The sequence below is a fragment of the Sinocyclocheilus rhinocerous genome, unplaced genomic scaffold (genome assembly GCF_001515625.1).
Source record: "Sinocyclocheilus rhinocerous isolate Xijiao unplaced genomic scaffold, SAMN03320098_v1.1 scaffold4839, whole genome shotgun sequence".
NCBI classification, from domain to species: domain Eukaryota; kingdom Metazoa; phylum Chordata; class Actinopteri; order Cypriniformes; family Cyprinidae; genus Sinocyclocheilus; species Sinocyclocheilus rhinocerous.
In genome coordinates, this window is record NW_015666587.1 from 3656 (window position 1) to 21397 (window position 17742).

General features: G+C 37.5%; 1 pseudogene; it reads left to right on the plus strand.

The window, feature by feature from the left end:
* Positions 1 to 5360: 5360 nt before the first annotated feature.
* Positions 5361 to 17742, plus strand: part of LOC107732930 (MAP7 domain-containing protein 1-like) — a 38429-nt pseudogene continuing 26047 nt past the window's right edge.

Consider the following 17742-nt stretch of genomic DNA (forward strand, 5'->3'; position numbering starts at 1 on the left):
TTGGCAGGGTTATATCAGTGGCACCAGATGGCTGATTTGCTTCGTTCTGCTATAATGGCTTGATTTCAACTCTTAAATGCTCTAGTTAAAGTATTAAATAAGACCAGACTCACATTAGTTTCCACATGACCCAATCCAGTTCAAACTATAATGACATTTCCAGCAGTCTCAGATTGGTGTGGTTACAGTTATAGGGGTCTGAGGGTCTTTGACTGGCGCTGTATCAATTATTATAATTCAGGTCTTGTACATGGTTCATTTTAATACGTCTATGGGGAGAACTGTACTTTTTGAACCTCTGTTTGCAATCAGTGTTATTTTTTCATTGAGATGTTATTCTAGTTTTTTTTTCTATTCCATTTTTTTATTTCAGTTAGTTAATTTTGTTGAGTTTTTGTCATTTTTATCAGTTACTGTTTTGTTTTTTATTTTTTAATCAGTTAGTCTATCAATACAGTTTTTGTACATTTTTATTTCAGTTTGAGCTTTAGTTATTTTGGTACATCAAGTTAAACTAAATGAAAATGAGAAATGTTGGCAACTGGTTGAAATAAAAAAAAAGTTTAGGTTTCTTTTAGATTTTGTTTTATTTTAGTTAACTTTTATCTTATTTCAGGTAAAGCAATTTATTTTTACAGTTTTAGTTAACTATAATAACCTGCAATGGATATGTTTAAGCTTATTGTATATAACCATAAATAACCTTTTCAAATGTGCAAACTGCGTGTCAGTGTCCCCCATCCAGGTGAATGGTACGCTCCAGTGGATAGGCAGAGACAGTCCCGCATCGTGCGGCTGTATTCGGCGAACGGCTGCTGTGTGGTGGGCAAGGCCCCGGACCTGGGCCCCCCTCTTTTTCTATCTTTGGTTTTCCCAGCTGAGATCACACATTTCACTGGGAATAGCGAATTTAATCTATCATCGATCGTATTGCTCTTTTAATTGAGCTCAACTGTTTGTTATTGACCAGATTTAAAGGGCCACAGCATTCGGGTGTGTTCATAATTGGGAGTTCCTATTTTTTACGCGTCTCTTTTGGAGCCTGTAATGGAATGACTGACTGCAAACCATGAACAAAATGGAGAACAAGACTCTAGAGAGCAGCTTTGAAGAAAAACTGACGCTGACAGATAAAGGTAAGTACAACTGAAATAAAAAAAAACTACGTACAAAATGTCCATGAAACCCTGAATAAACGCATGGGTGGTCAAAGGACGCAGAATATATTACTAGAGTAGGCTATATGTGCGCATATTTTCAGTCATGTCATAGTGTTTATATTTTGTATGAACCTTAAAGCTTGTTCATTTAGGTTTCTGTGCCACCTGTCATTAAGAAAACAACAAAAGTAGCGGCCCATATGTGCGTGACCTGGATAACGGCTTTTCGCATTTCAGTGAGCATAATTCAGTGGCGTTTAATGTCAGCACTCTTAATTTGAGGATTCGGACATTATATTCGCTGCTATTGTTTGATCATTACTATATTTCCACGAGAAAAGCATCAGTGAGTTTATATATTAAGAGGTTTCATGGATTTACCGGTGTGCGCAAAACAGTCCTGCTCATGTCTAATTACCCGCTACATGTCTATAACAGTCCTTATTCAGCACCAACTGAAAGCCCACAGGTTTTTCGTTGTTGCATCATGATTAATCCTCCTATCGCCTTGTTATGATACAGAACTCAATGTGATCCTGCAATTAGAAACAAAAAAAAAACAAAAAACTTTTCTTAATCAGTATTTTATATCGTTTGACAGTAAAAAAAAATATTTAAACATCCTTAAAACAAGATTAATTTACTTGTGATGCTAAATTTTAAGAAATGTGGTAAAAATAAATTATTATATATTGATTATCTAGTCATATATTTAATAATACAGGCTATCTTTTATTAATAGGACAAAGATACTGATTCCCAACTTGCATTGCTTTGGAGTAATTTCTGTGTAAAGTTGTAATGCCACATAAAACCCAGGCTAAATTATACCTGTTCTGACCCACCTCAACAGTATCAAAAGATGCAATTGTTGCATAAATGCATTTATGCCATTTCTGAGCAGCATTAAACAGACACCTAGCCTAAATGCCACTTCAGAAATACTTCTGTGCCACCGTTGTAGTGCAAATTTGATGTTGGTTTAATAATTTTGCATGGGATCATATTTGTAGTATGGGCTTGAAACCCAGAGTTTGCAGGTTCAAATCCAATAAGGCATAATTCATGATCAACAGCTAATGTGTCCTTGAGCAAGGAATTTAACCTCAGGCTAGTTATAATGCAATGTAAGCTGCTTTGAATGAAAACGTCTTCTGAAATCAGATCAAACCTGAAACCTAAGGATCGCAATTCCTTAGGTTTTACTAGAGTCCTCTAATAAATTACCTTTAACGGCAAGGTCAAATGCTGCCTCCAGATGTGTAGTTGCAGGTATGGCAACATCAGTAGATTGGTGTGAGTTATGCTAAGGAAACAGCTAGTCATTGTCTCACAAGATCTTAGTTTGTGCACATTCCTGTCTCTTGGTATTTGTAGTTTTAAATCAGGCTGTTTTGAACTGTCATACCACATGTATACTTGTGCAGCCCTAAACTGTAAAAATGTGCCAGAAGAGGAGGAAACATGTCATTGCATTCCTATATGATTACTGTGTTAAAGACAGATCTCGTTCTCAACTCTCTTGTCCCGGGCCAGTAAACTACAACCTAGCAAACCCCCAGAACACCTTAGCAACCATGATGATGAGTATTACATTCTATGCTCTTTCATTGGCATGGATGATAGAGCATTACCTTCAGCTCAACCTGGCAAAGACAGAACTTCTCATCTTCCCAGTCACTCCGTCAGTACAGCACCAGTTTACCATTCAACTGGGCACAACAACGATAATCCCATCAAGTTCGGCCAGGAATCTTGGGGTGATCCTTGATGATCAGCTGATCATATTGCAAAAACAGCACGATCATGCAGGTTTGCACTACATAAAATCAGACCCTTCCTAACAGAGCATGCAACACAGCTTCTCGTCCAGGCCCTTGTCATTTCTAGTTTGGACTATTGCAATGCTCTTCTGGACCAATCAGACCTCTGCAAATGATTCAGAATGCAGCAGTATGTCTTGTTTTCAATGAGCCCAAGAGAGGTCATGTCACACCGCTTCTCATCTCTCTGCACTGGCTTTCAGTCATGGCTCGCATCAAGTTCAAGTCACTGGTGCTTGCCTACAGAACTGCCACGGGCTCCGCACCCTCCTTCCTCCGCTCTCTCCTATGCATCTACACCTCCTCCAGAAGCCTGCAGTCAGTAAATGAGCGGTGGCTCGTGGTCCCATCACTGAGAGGCACAAAATCACTCTCAAGGAATGTTTTCTTTCACCATACCCTGTTGGTGGAATGACTTACCTAACTCCATCCGAACAGCCGAATCCCTCACAATCTTCAAGAAACAATTGAAAACTCATCTCTTCCATGAGCATCTAACTGCCTCCGATAATAATAATAATTTAAAAAAAAATTCAATGCCTTCACTTTTTCTCTTATTATCCTCCTGTCCAAGCTTTTTACTATTTTGAATAATGACTGAAACCTTGTGTTTATTGCCATCTTAAAAGACCTCCTCCCACGTTTTTTTTTTCTTGTGTCAGTTATTCATATCCTGTGAATGTGAAGCTGATCTCAGATCAGTGGCAGCTGTATGGCTCACACCTTGGGCCATTTGAGTCACGGACACCAGTGTGTCATTATTATTAGCTCTGATGGAGGCCTTGTCCTGTAGCCTGAGGCTCAGAGAACCAGAGAGAGAGAGAGAGAGAGAGAAAGAGAGAGACAGGAATCCTCTGTACAGCAACATTGATTGCTTTGTAGTGAGTGTTTTGGGCGCAGGCAGGACCAAGATTCTCCAAGACTGAACTTGTTCAAAGGGACACTGTTTCCCCATCACAGATGAGTCTGTACAAAGACTATCAGGTTTTTCTCTCTCACTCACTGCAAGACATTTCTGTACGCTGCACAGACTATAGGGTTCTGCTTGATAACATCTTTATTTTACATTTTTAATTTGCTGTCTTGTTTAGAGTAAAGTTACCAATAAGAACCTAGAAGGTTTTAGAGCCTTTTGCCATACGAGAACCTTTAGGTCATAAAATGTTTTATTTGTATTGTTTTATTTCCAATAGTTGCTAATATTATGGCTATAATGTCATATACTGATTGCTTTGTAGGTTTTTATTCTTGCAGTTCAATTTCAGTATGGTGACATACTTCAAATCAGCAGAATTTGCAGTACAAATGTTTATCCACATATAAGTTTGCAAGGCATAGGCGCATACATAAAATCTTCAAAATCTCTAAAGAACGATTTAGAATCTCACAAACCCTGTACAACCAAAATGCCAGTGTTTTAAGAAGAAAAGTATACTTTGCTAAACCTAAAGCTCTGCAGAGAACCATTAAAGAGCATTTATGTTTTAAAACCAGGCCTAGATGAGAAAAGGTTTATTTCCTGTGGGATGGAGTTATTGTTCAAGCCGAAGGCTCTTGTCTGTGTTAGTAATGTATGACGTGGATATTCTCATTCTCAGACACTCAGAGCCAATGACGAAATATTTCCTGCTTTTTTTTCAAGAGGTCTTGGAGGACTGGAAATTTCGATATCTGGCCAAAGTGGCCAGCTCAGCAGACTGCGTGGGATTATTGCGACAGGTTTTAACTAAGAATTTCATTATAATATTACCCAACAGACTGCTATAATAAAACAAAAAAAACATGCTTTAAAAGCATTCTCCTGCAAAACTAACAACCTACAAAGCTTCCGGGGGTGATTTGAACTGTATGCTAATGATCTAAATCTGCAAATCATACATGTCTTTGCCATAATAAATATAGATCCAAGAAACCCTATTTTCACTTCTGCTTTCAGTGGAAAATATGAGTAGTTTGTGGCATATGACCACATTTGTATGATTTTGTGGTTCAAACAACATGGTGGATGGTGTCGGCCACGAGTAATCGTGACTGTTTTCACCATAATGTTGTTATATACAAGTAGACCAAGTAATGAGAGAGGATGACTTTTATTTTTGGAGGTATCTTTGGCAAGAGCTGTGTGTCATAACCGTGTGGGAAGACGGAAAAGGAAAGGGAGGAGGAAGGAATAGAGTGAGGAGGGAAGCAGCAGCATGATAAATGCATTTGAAGTAAATTAGAGATATAAAAATGTAAACAGTGTATATAACCATAAATAACCTTTTCAAATGTGCAAACTGCGTGTCAGTGTCCCCCATCCAGGTGAATGGTACGCTCCAGTGGATAGGCAGAGACAGTCCCGCATCGTGCGGCTGTATTCGGCGAACGGCTGCTGTGTGGTGGACAGGGCCCGGACCTGGGCCCCCCTCTTTTTCTATCTTTGGTTTTCCCAGCTGAGATCACACATTTCACTGGGAATAGCGAATTTAATCTATCATCGATCGTATTGCTCTTTTAATTGAGCTCAACTGTTTGTTATTGACCAGATTTAAAGGGCCACAGCATTCGGGTGTGTTCATAATTGGGAGTTCCTATTTTTTACGCGTCTCTTTTGGAGCCTGTAATGGAATGACTGACTGCAAACCATGAACAAAATGGAGAACAAGACTCTAGAGAGCAGCTTTGAAGAAAAACTGACGCTGACAGATAAAGGTAAGTACAACTGAAATAAAAAAAAACTACGTACAAAATGTCCATGAAACCCTGAATAAACGCATGGGTGGTCAAAGGACGCAGAATATATTACTAGAGTAGGCTATATGTGCGCATATTTTCAGTCATGTCATAGTGTTTATATTTTGTATGAACCTTAAAGCTTGTTCATTTAGGTTTCTGTGCCACCTGTCATTAAGAAAACAACAAAAGTAGCGGCCCATATGTGCGTGACCTGGATAACGGCTTTTCGCATTTCAGTGAGCATAATTCAGTGGCGTTTAATGTCAGCACTCTTAATTTGAGGATTCGGACATTATATTCGCTGCTATTGTTTGATCATTACTATATTTCCACGAGAAAAGCATCAGTGAGTTTATATATTAAGAGGTTTCATGGATTTACCGGTGTGCGCAAAACAGTCCTGCTCATGTCTAATTTACCCGCTACATGTCTATAACAGTCCTTATTCAGCACCAACTGAAAGCCCACAGGTTTTTCGTTGTTGCATCATGATTAATCCTCCTATCGCCTTGTTATGATACAGAACTCAATGTGATCCTGCAATTAGAAACTAAAAAAAAAAACAAAACTTTTCTTAATCAGTATTTTATATCGTTTGACAGTAAAAAAAAATATTTAAACATCCTTAAAACAAGATTAATTTACTTGTGATGCTAAATTTTAAGAAATGTGGTAAAAATAAATTATTATATATTGATTATCTAGTCATATATTTAATAATACAGGCTATCTTTTATTAATAGGACAAAGATACTGATTCCCAACTTGCATTGCTTTGGAGTAATTTCTGTGTAAAGTTGTAATGCCACATAAAACCCAGGCTAAATTATACCTGTTCTGACCCACCTCAACAGTATCAAAAGATGCAATTGTTGCATAAATGCATTTATGCCATTTCTGAGCAGCATTAAACAGACACCTAGCCTAAATGCCACTTCAGAAATACTTCTGTGCCACCGTTGTAGTGCAAATTTGATGTTGGTTTAATAATTTTGCATGGGATCATATTTGTAGTATGGGCTTGAAACCCAGAGTTTGCAGGTTCAAATCCAATAAGGCATAATTCATGATCAACAGCTAATGTGTCCTTGAGCAAGGAATTTAACCTCAGGCTAGTTATAATGCAATGTAAGCTGCTTTGAATGAAAACGTCTTCTGAAATCAGATCAAACCTGAAACCTAAGGATCGCAATTCCTTAGGTTTTACTAGAGTCCTCTAATAAATTACCTTTAACGGCAAGGTCAAATGCTGCCTCCAGATGTGTAGTTGCAGGTATGGCAACATCAGTAGATTGGTGTGAGTTATGCTAAGGAAACAGCTAGTCATTGTCTCACAAGATCTTAGTTTGTGCACATTCCTGTCTCTTGGTATTTGTAGTTTTAAATCAGGCTGTTTTGAACTGTCATACCACATGTATACTTGTGCAGCCCTAAACTGTAAAAATGTGCCAGAAGAGGAGGAAACATGTCATTGCATTCCTATATGATTACTGTGTTAAAGACAGATCTCGTTCTCAACTCTCTTGTCCCGGGCCAGTAAACTACAACCTAGCAAACCCCCAGAACACCTTAGCAACCATGATGATGAGTATTACATTCTATGCTCTTTCATTGGCATGGATGATAGAGCATTACCTTCAGCTCAACCTGGCAAAGACAGAACTTCTCATCTTCCCAGTCACTCCGTCAGTACAGCACCAGTTTACCATTCAACTGGGCACAACAACGATAATCCCATCAAGTTCGGCCAGGAATCTTGGGGTGATCCTTGATGATCAGCTGATCATATTGCAAAAACAGCACGATCATGCAGGTTTGCACTACATAAAATCAGACCCTTCCTAACAGAGCATGCAACACAGCTTCTCGTCCAGGCCCTTGTCATTTCTAGTTTGGACTATTGCAATGCTCTTCTGGACCAATCAGACCTCTGCAAATGATTCAGAATGCAGCAGTATGTCTTGTTTTCAATGAGCCCAAGAGAGGTCATGTCACACCGCTTCTCATCTCTCTGCACTGGCTTTCAGTCATGGCTCGCATCAAGTTCAAGTCACTGGTGCTTGCCTACAGAACTGCCACGGGCTCCGCACCCTCCTTCCTCCGCTCTCTCCTATGCATCTACACCTCCTCCAGAAGCCTGCAGTCAGTAAATGAGCGGTGGCTCGTGGTCCCATCACTGAGAGGCACAAAATCACTCTCAAGGAATGTTTTCTTTCACCATACCCTGTTGGTGGAATGACTTACCTAACTCCATCCGAACAGCCGAATCCCTCACAATCTTCAAGAAACAATTGAAAACTCATCTCTTCCATGAGCATCTAACTGCCTCCGATAATAATAATAATTTAAAAAAAAATTCAATGCCTTCACTTTTTCTCTTATTATCCTCCTGTCCAAGCTTTTTACTATTTTGAATAATGACTGAAACCTTGTGTTTATTGCCATCTTAAAAGACCTCCTCCCACGTTTTTTTTTTCTTGTGTCAGTTATTCATATCCTGTGAATGTGAAGCTGATCTCAGATCAGTGGCAGCTGTATGGCTCACACCTTGGGCCATTTGAGTCACGGACACCAGTGTGTCATTATTATTAGCTCTGATGGAGGCCTTGTCCTGTAGCCTGAGGCTCAGAGAACCAGAGAGAGAGAGAGAGAGAGAGAAAGAGAGAGACAGGAATCCTCTGTACAGCAACATTGATTGCTTTGTAGTGAGTGTTTTGGGCGCAGGCAGGACCAAGATTCTCCAAGACTGAACTTGTTCAAAGGGACACTGTTTCCCCATCACAGATGAGTCTGTACAAAGACTATCAGGTTTTTCTCTCTCACTCACTGCAAGACATTTCTGTACGCTGCACAGACTATAGGGTTCTGCTTGATAACATCTTTATTTTACATTTTTAATTTGCTGTCTTGTTTAGAGTAAAGTTACCAATAAGAACCTAGAAGGTTTTAGAGCCTTTTGCCATACGAGAACCTTTAGGTCATAAAAATTTTTATTTGTATTGTTTTATTTCCAATAGTTGCTAATATTATGGCTATAATGTCATATACTGATTGCTTTGTAGGTTTTTATTCTTGCAGTTCAATTTCAGTATGGTGACATACTTCAAATCAGCAGAATTTGCAGTACAAATGTTTATCCACATATAAGTTTGCAAGGCATAGGCGCATACATAAAATCTTCAAAATCTCTAAAGAACGATTTAGAATCTCACAAACCCTGTACAACCAAAATGCCAGTGTTTTAAGAAGAAAAGTATACTTTGCTAAACCTAAAGCTCTGCAGAGAACCATTAAAGAGCATTTATGTTTTAAAACCAGGCCTAGATGAGAAAAGGTTTATTTCCTGTGGGATGGAGTTATTGTTCAAGCCGAAGGCTCTTGTCTGTGTTAGTAATGTATGATGTGGATATTCTCATTCTCAGACACTCAGAGCCAAATAATTCCTGCTTTTTTTCCAAGAGGTCTTGGAGGATTGGAAATGTCGATATCTGGCCGTGGCCAAAGTGGCCAGCTCAGCAGACTGCGTGGGATTATTGCGACAGGTTTTAACTAAGAATTTCATTATAATATTACCCAACAGACTGCTATAATAAAACAAAAAAAACATGCTTTAAAAGCATTCTCCTGCAAAACTAACAACCTACAAAGCTTCCGGGGGTGATTTGAACTGTATGCTAATGATCTAAATCTGCAAATCATACATGTCTTTGCCATAATAAATATAGATCCAAGAAACCCTATTTTCACTTCTGCTTTCAGTGGAAAATATGAGTAGTTTGTGGCATATGACCACATTTGTATGATTTTGTGGTTCAAACAACATGGTGGATGGTGTCGGCCACGAGTAATCGTGACTGTTTTCACCATAATGTTGTTATATACAAGTAGACCAAGTAATGAGAGAGGATGACTTTTATTTTTGGAGGTATCTTTGGCAAGAGCTGTGTGTCATAACCGTGTGGGAAGACGGAAAAGGAAAGGGAGGAGGAAGGAATAGAGTGAGGAGGGAAGCAGCAGCATGGAAGGATTTCATTTGGATGTGAGATGTTTGTTTCCAGAAGCCTGAATCTGAAGTTTTATGTGGGCGGAAGAGCAACAAAATGAGAGAAAAAATGAGAACTAGAGAGTGCTATAGAAATCTGTCTGGAAACAACTTGGATTGTAGTGATATATGAGAAAAGATATGTTTTTAATATGATTTATTTGCTGAATTAATATCAGACATTGAATTTGCAAGAATTTTATGAGATTCAGATCATTGAGTTGCTATGTTCTTTGGAGATAAAATATTATTTTTTGATTATAGGATCTTCAGACCGGCATTTTGGTTTCTGGGTTCTTCAAAGCACAAAAACAAAATCAAAGCATCATTACCTTTTCTAGAGTGTTTAGTGCAATATTTCTTGGTTAATTAGAAGTTATCCATGTAGAGATATCCAAAAGATATCCACCAATGATGGATTTGTTTCTTACAAACGCACAGCTTTTTGCTTTACAAGACGTTAGTTGATAGACTAAAGTCATGTGGATTACTTGTGATGTTTTTATCAGATGTTTGGACTCTCATTCTGACGGCACCCATTCACTGCAGAGGATCCATTGCTGAGCAAGAGATGTAATGCTAAATTTCTCTAAATCTGTTCCCATGAAGAAACAAAAACTCACCCTCTATCCATGATGACCCTTACCAAAAAGTAGTATACTTCAAGTTTATTTTAGTAAGTATACTTAAGTAAAGTTCAAGTATATTTTAAAGTATACTTTATGTAGTAAGTATACAAATATCAGTGTACTAGTAGTATACTTGTAAGTGTACTATTTCAATACTCCTTGGGACTAAATTGGCCCACTTTCTAATATATAAAGTATACTTAAATGTCATTTTATATATATTTCTGAGAAGTACATAAAAAGTAGACTAAAAGTATACTTTCCTATTTTTAGTTTAAAAGAAGTATACTAATAGCACACTTGAATAAACTTCTTTTTCGTAAGGGGAGTTTCAATTTTATTGTGAACTATTTGCAATAGACAGATGATGAAGTCATTTTAACATGAAGAAACACCATAATTTGGCAGTTCTTTCCACTCCAAGCTTTGTTTACCCTAAAGCTCAAAATTATGGCATGCACTGATGTTTTAGATCTCAGAGGCATTTCTTTTTAAACTGACAGTGTGCACCTTGAAATTAGAGAGTGATGGTCTTAATCTGCAGTTCTGCTTCCATAATGAGGTGTGGCGTCTGCAGGGCCGTGGAAGTCAGGATACAGTTTTTGTTGGCAAAACTGTTTTGTCGCGGCAGCTGAAATGTAAACAAAGTGAGAATTTGCGTGATTAGATCACGTCTTCACTGTTGCACAATGACTTTGTCTTGGCGGCAGGAAAGCAGTGGAAATCTGTCTCCGTCTTACGTAAGCGGGGCTTGTGACTTCCTTTTGAGTCCAAACATGAGAAAACAGGATCCCCTTAAGGACAGAATATTTTAAATAAAGCTGAATGAATATGTGTTTACCAACATACAGATCTGAAAATGAGGTCAAACTTTGAATAATTTCTGAATAATACATTTCATTGTTGGTGTGCTGAGAGAAATATTTATCAGTTTTCTAATTATAGAGTCAGTATTTTACTATAATGAAACAAAAAGCCATTACAGGTTATGCTTAAAAGTGATTTTACCAAGTGAAGAAGTTTTGTTTGGCGAGACACAATGCCTAAAAGAAAGCACTTTTATTTTTAACAACTTTTATTATTATTATTAAATTATTTATAAATTGTATTGTTTTCATTTTATATATATATATAAAATGAAAACAATACAATTTATAAATAATGTATATATATATATATATTTATTTATTTATTTTATAATTTTTTTTACTTAGTAATTTGTGATACTTAATATTTAATAGTATAATATTCTTACTGTGCATTTTCTACAGCTATTTTGATGTTTATTTTGTAAAGTAACAGCCATAATTGTTCAGACTGGGTGACATATATGGCTACAAAAATATGTTTTCGCAAAGGTAAAAAATGCTCCTGACAATCAAATCAAGTAAGTTTATTTCTGACCCTGGTCTGTATATGTTGAACACAGTACGTGTTAGTTGTCAGATGCTGTTGTTTAGTGTATGTTAAGGCTGTTAGTATGAACTTTGTGTGGTGCACACATGTCTCAATTGGTTCCCCAGCAGCTGTAGCCGTCAGTGTGGTTTTGACGAGAGACGTGTGTGTCAGAAAGAGAAAACAGTCGTTAGCATGTGCTTGTGTGTGTGTGTTCACACTCCCATCCGTTGCCTGTCCCGTTGTCACAGGACCGGCCTGCTAATATTAGCGCCACAGCTGCGCAGGCGGGTTTGGACCCCTTTTCTCGACATTATTGCCCTATAGCACTGATCTAGAAACAGTATTGCCACACCTTAGACTGTTTCAGCAGCCATAATCTAAAACAGATGCAGTATAATTGCTTAGAGAAACATCTATAAGGACAGTGCAGAAAGAGAGTGTTTGCAGCATGTGATCTCAGAAGGCGTTTCCTGTCACATGACTCACATTTTCTTGGATTCTTTCCCTGATGTTCTCACATCTGCTTCTGTTGACCTTCAAAATGAATCTTCTGTCACTGTAGCATGTGCCACAGGAAGCCACATTAATACTTTCCCCCAAGTGTGTCTGAATAGACCAGTAGGTATTTAAAGACGCGGTCATATGATGAGCGTAATAATAGATCCTCTTCACAGAACGCTGCCTGGTCATTTGTTTGTATGTTTTAAACATCGAGTCATGGTGCCTTGGCTAGCTGGTGTCATTTCCGCTTTCATCTTGGCTTAGTCAAGGACGCAGGTCGACCGTCCTACATAAAATGACCTCAGTATCAAGTGTCTCCTAATGGAAGGAGCATGCAGCGTAATCCAGGCAATTATAGAGCATTTCCTCCTAAACATGCAGCGCCTCTCTCTGTTTGGCTGCATCTAGACAATTACTTTTTATTTGACCGGTATGGTACTCTAAAAGCAGCTTATTGCAGTGTGCGCCTGGAGTAATTTGATGTTTCTGAAGCGGTTGGCTTCAGAAGGTGATAAGGTGTACTGTTCCTTATATTCATCTTAAAGTTTACTGGATCAAAACCCTGTGGTTCAAGGATCTAACCATTAGGGCATTAAATTCACATTCCTTTTATGGCTTTCATCATTTTTAAGACTTCTGACAGCCATTTTATACTGCAATATGTCAGAGAGCCTTCACCCTTGATACTTCTGCAGGATCAGCTGTAATGGCAGGCAGCATAAGTTTGCTCTGTTTTACATATTTATATCTGTCCTCTTCTGCTTCAGTGTACACAGACACGGCTAGACGTGACACAGACAAACCTAGATACCCTCTGCTACACTCTTGTCGTGCGTTTTCACTTTTTTAGGTGTCTATTTGTGAGGAAATTGTGCACGGTTTTGCTGTCTGAGACGAATTTCAGGAATTGTAACAGACATATTTTGTCAAATCTGTGGAAAAGAAATTATACTAGCTTGGAATCAAGTATCAAGTCATTTCATTCGTATCACCTCTTTTGTCAATATTTTAAATTATTCTTTGCATTTATACTATTATAACATTTACATTTATTTTATTATTGAAATGTTTTCCACCAAAATATTAAGCAGCACAACTGTTTAAACATTGATAATAAGACATGTTTCTTGAGCAGCAAATCAGCATATTAGAATGATTTCTGAAGGATCATGTGACACTGAAGACTGGAGTAATGATGCTGAAAATTCAGCATTACCATCACAGGAATAAATTATATTTAAAAAAATATATTACAATTTAAAACAGTTATTTTAAATTGTAATAATATTTCACAAATTTCTGTTTTACAGTATGTTTGATCATATAGATGCAGCCTTGGTGAAGTAAAAGACAGTTTCCCTACTCAGTGGGTTGTCATCCCATGACACCTTTCAGAATGGATTGTTTTCAGTTCATTTAGTTTAGGCCCTATTTTTATTGTTGTGGCCTGCTTAAGCAACCACAATGCAGGCCATGAGATGGGTCAGACTGAGCTGAGAGCACTGCACTCTTATTGTTAGCAGAAAGCATGATTAAATTAGCCAGAATATTCTAGGGAAATCTGTTGAGCATTCAGTGGAATTCTGCAGATACTGATTCTGTGTGGACCTGGACATAAATGATATTATGTGCACAATAGTTCACCCAAAAATGAAAATTTGCTGAAAATGTACTCACCCTCAGGACATCTGAGATGTAAATGAGTTTGTTTCTTCATCGGAACAGATTTGGAGAATTATAGCATTACATCACTTGCTCACCAGTGGATCCTCTGCAGTGAATGGGTGCCGTCAGAATGAGAGTCCAAACAGCTGATAAAAACATCACAATAATCCACAAGTAATTCACACCACTCCAGTCCAGCAGTTAACATCTTGTGAAACAAAACGCTGTGTGTTTGTTAAATAACAAATCCATCAATAAGACATTTTAACTTCAAACTGTCGCTTCCAGCTAAAATACGAGTCCATAATCCATAATAACGCTTCCTCTAGTAAAAAAGTCTATCTTCTGTCATCCTCTCACATCAAAATCCTCTTTTGGCCCATTTTTGGTTGATCTCTGCATATTTCTCTCCTGATTCAGACGAGATTACTTTTTTACTGGAGGAAGCAATATGGATAAAGGACTTGTTTGAAGTTAAAATGCCTTAGTGATACATATGCTTATTATAGTGTTTCACTTCACAAGATGTTAATTGATGGACTGGAGTCGTGTGGATTACATATGGATTATTGTGATGTTTTTATCATTCTGATGGCACCCATACTTTTCAGTCCTCTTTTGTACGTTGCACTTTATAAGATTACAAAGACATACATATACAGAGTCATACACTCTAAAAAATGCTGGGTTGTTTCAACACAACTTTGGGTCAAATATGGACTAACCCAACCGTTGGGTTAAATTTTTACATTAAATTTTTAACCCAAAAGTTGGGTTAGTCCATATTTGACCCAAAGTTGGGTTGAAACAACCCAGCATTTTTTAGAGTGTACACATAGCTTTCCTGTAGCTCATAGAGTGGAGCACGGCACTAGCAAAGACAATGTAATTCACTTTGGATAAAGCATCTGCCAAATGCTTACATTTAATTGTAAAGGTAAGCATTATATTCAGAAATGTGCATTAAGAAAGTAAAAACATTTCATTTGATTTTCCTTTGACAATTCATGGCTATGCTGCTGAAGGATAGATGTAGGTCACTGCACATGTAAACAAAGTCACCGTGCCGACATCCTTCACGTCCACACACATAACACACGTGGTTTAAGCGTGCATATGTACATTTGGATGCTCTTTCCATTAAACCTACATTAAAGAGCCGCTTTAATGTAGATTGATAAAATCCCTTAATGCGGCTTATCTGATTTTTACTCATCTTAGCGTTTGGATGCTTGCTGAAAACAACACCATGAAAAACACAAACAACTGTTGAAAATTTTTGCATATTCTCATATATATCCTATAAAATATAATGTCTCGTTGGGCCCTGAATGCGCTGAAGTGTTTAGTGATGCTGATTATTTCTAAATGATCAATCTCAACAATCACACACCAAACAAACATGAAGCATCTCAGTAGGAGACCAATTACCACATGATGTAATATAGCGCCTCCAGGCATTGCTGTGATTTAAAACGATTGCCGTTGTTGTGTTTGTTGTGTCTGTTCTCGGGGCAACCATTTAGGCTGTGTGGTTGTTGGACTGGGAATCATTTTTTGTGCTATGAGCTGTCTAATGAAGAACAACTTTTAGCTGTGAAGTCAGTCTTGCCCTACTATCTCTCAGCTATATCAAGATATGAGTTGTTTCTGACTGTTTCCGTTTGTGCAAATGTCTGTCTTCATTGAGTGGGAGAGATGCAGAGGGTTCTTAAAATATTAATGGTGTTTGGACGATTCGAGCACTCCTCTGAAGTACTGTGTGTGTCAATGCAGATGTGGGTAACCCAGTTTATCCTGCATATTGATCTGCGAGACAGATTGTTGCAACTCCATTGGATACTTCTGAAGAACCCCAAGAGAAATATGCAATTCCATTGCTGTTCCTTGTTCTATTTTGCATTTCTAGTGCTGTGAATGTACTTGATTTGGATTGAAACATATCTTAAGGGTTGTGTTTAGTCTCGTCACATTACAAAGGCTATAGAATAATACAGATGCTCAGTATTAGACATGTAGAAACAGGTATTATGATTTAGTTAGCAGTGATTCACTGCATAGTTTGTTATTTTGAAGTAGACGGGCTGTTTTTTTTTCAAGGCTACTGAAATGCTGAGATCTTTAGAGTGGCAGGAACAGCTTACAGTATTTCAGCTTTGTTTAAAATATCAGATATACACAGTTAATGCTGTTTATTCCTACTCCATCAGACGTATAACTGCCTCATTCTCAGGAAACGATGCTACTTGTGGCTGTAATTTTCAGGAAAGTTATTCTTAAAGTAATCATAAAAATTGACCAATATAATTTGAATGGATAATTGAGTAAATGGTGGTAGTAGTTCAAAACGTTTGTAGTATTTTGTAACATTATAAATGTCTTTACTGTCACTTCACTTCTATGCATCCTTGATAAATAGAAGTATTTAACTTTTAAATGAATTAAACAGTGTTGAAGGTCATAATAAATGGCTAATAATGATCACATCACAGATCACACCACATTAATCACAGTCAATATTGTTTGTTCTTTATGCCAAGAAAAAAATAATCTATAAAACTAATAAATAGTCTTTTCATCCAAAGTTGAACTATGTGGAGGTTCGAGTGTTTATTGAGCATGTTTGAACCAGTCAGAAAAGATTTATAATTATGCAACTGCCCTAAATATGATGCCAGAAATGTCAAACCATTATTTTCAATGTAGAATCTGAATTTCAATAAAATTAGTTGTGGTACAGTAGCTGCAAATTATCTGATGTTCAGATAAAAAAGCTAAATAAAATGTTTTGTTTCTTTTGCATTATTTTATAAACATTGTTAAATCTGTCAAATACTGTGACTCAGTTCAGCATCTTCTTAATTATAGCAGCAGCAAGTCATTGGAACACAAATAGGGCACAAATGACACAGTTTCCTGTGAATGAGTTGATTGCCTGCAGGACACTTACAATAAAATTATTAGCAATAGGTATTTGTGGCATTTTCAAGTTTAAATGGTAGGAAATATGCACTGTGTTGGTCTCTCTGAGTCTCTCAGTCTCCTTGTTTTGCTCCGCTGCTGCTCTCTGACCGTCATGTGCCTGTGTGTGCAGATCTCAGGCGCCCTGTGCCATGTTGTGCTCTGTTGCCATCCACACAGACAGTAGAGACGCATGCCACACATGCCTGAGGTCCGACTGACCCAGATCCACTGAGCCTTGTGCTCTTCCCTCCGCTGTCGACACACACAGACCTGTTATGGACGTGCCACTGACCCACTTCACACCATTGTGTCTGTAAATCCCTTCACCGAGCACATATGCTAATGCAAAAAGCACAGAATGGGGTGTATTTACAGCTGTATATTTAAATCACATCAGGGTTTTCAAAGGAAAAAGCACTAATAAGATCTTGTTATCATGTCAGTTCTTTCATCTAGATAGGAGTGTGACTAAATAGAGAGCAAACAGAAGTGTCTCCACTTTGTGCTTGATTTCAGTATGAACTCAAATATTTTTCATAAATGTAATAACGAATATGAGTTGTAAGTTTTGTAGCCCTATAATTTAGGTTGTCCCTATAAAATTAGTTTAATTTCTGTCTGGATTTATTCTTCAATGCAGGGTTATTATCACTAACTAAAACCATTAAATACACTTTTGTTAATTGAAATAACGTTAAAATAAAATTTAAAATGAGATGAAAAACTTAAACTGAGCAAAAAAATTTAAAAAATGATGCTTTGCAAATAAATTGATGTTAAATCACTAAAATTGCTATCTGGAAATAAATAAAAACTAAAACTAAAAATTAAATTAAGCCTAT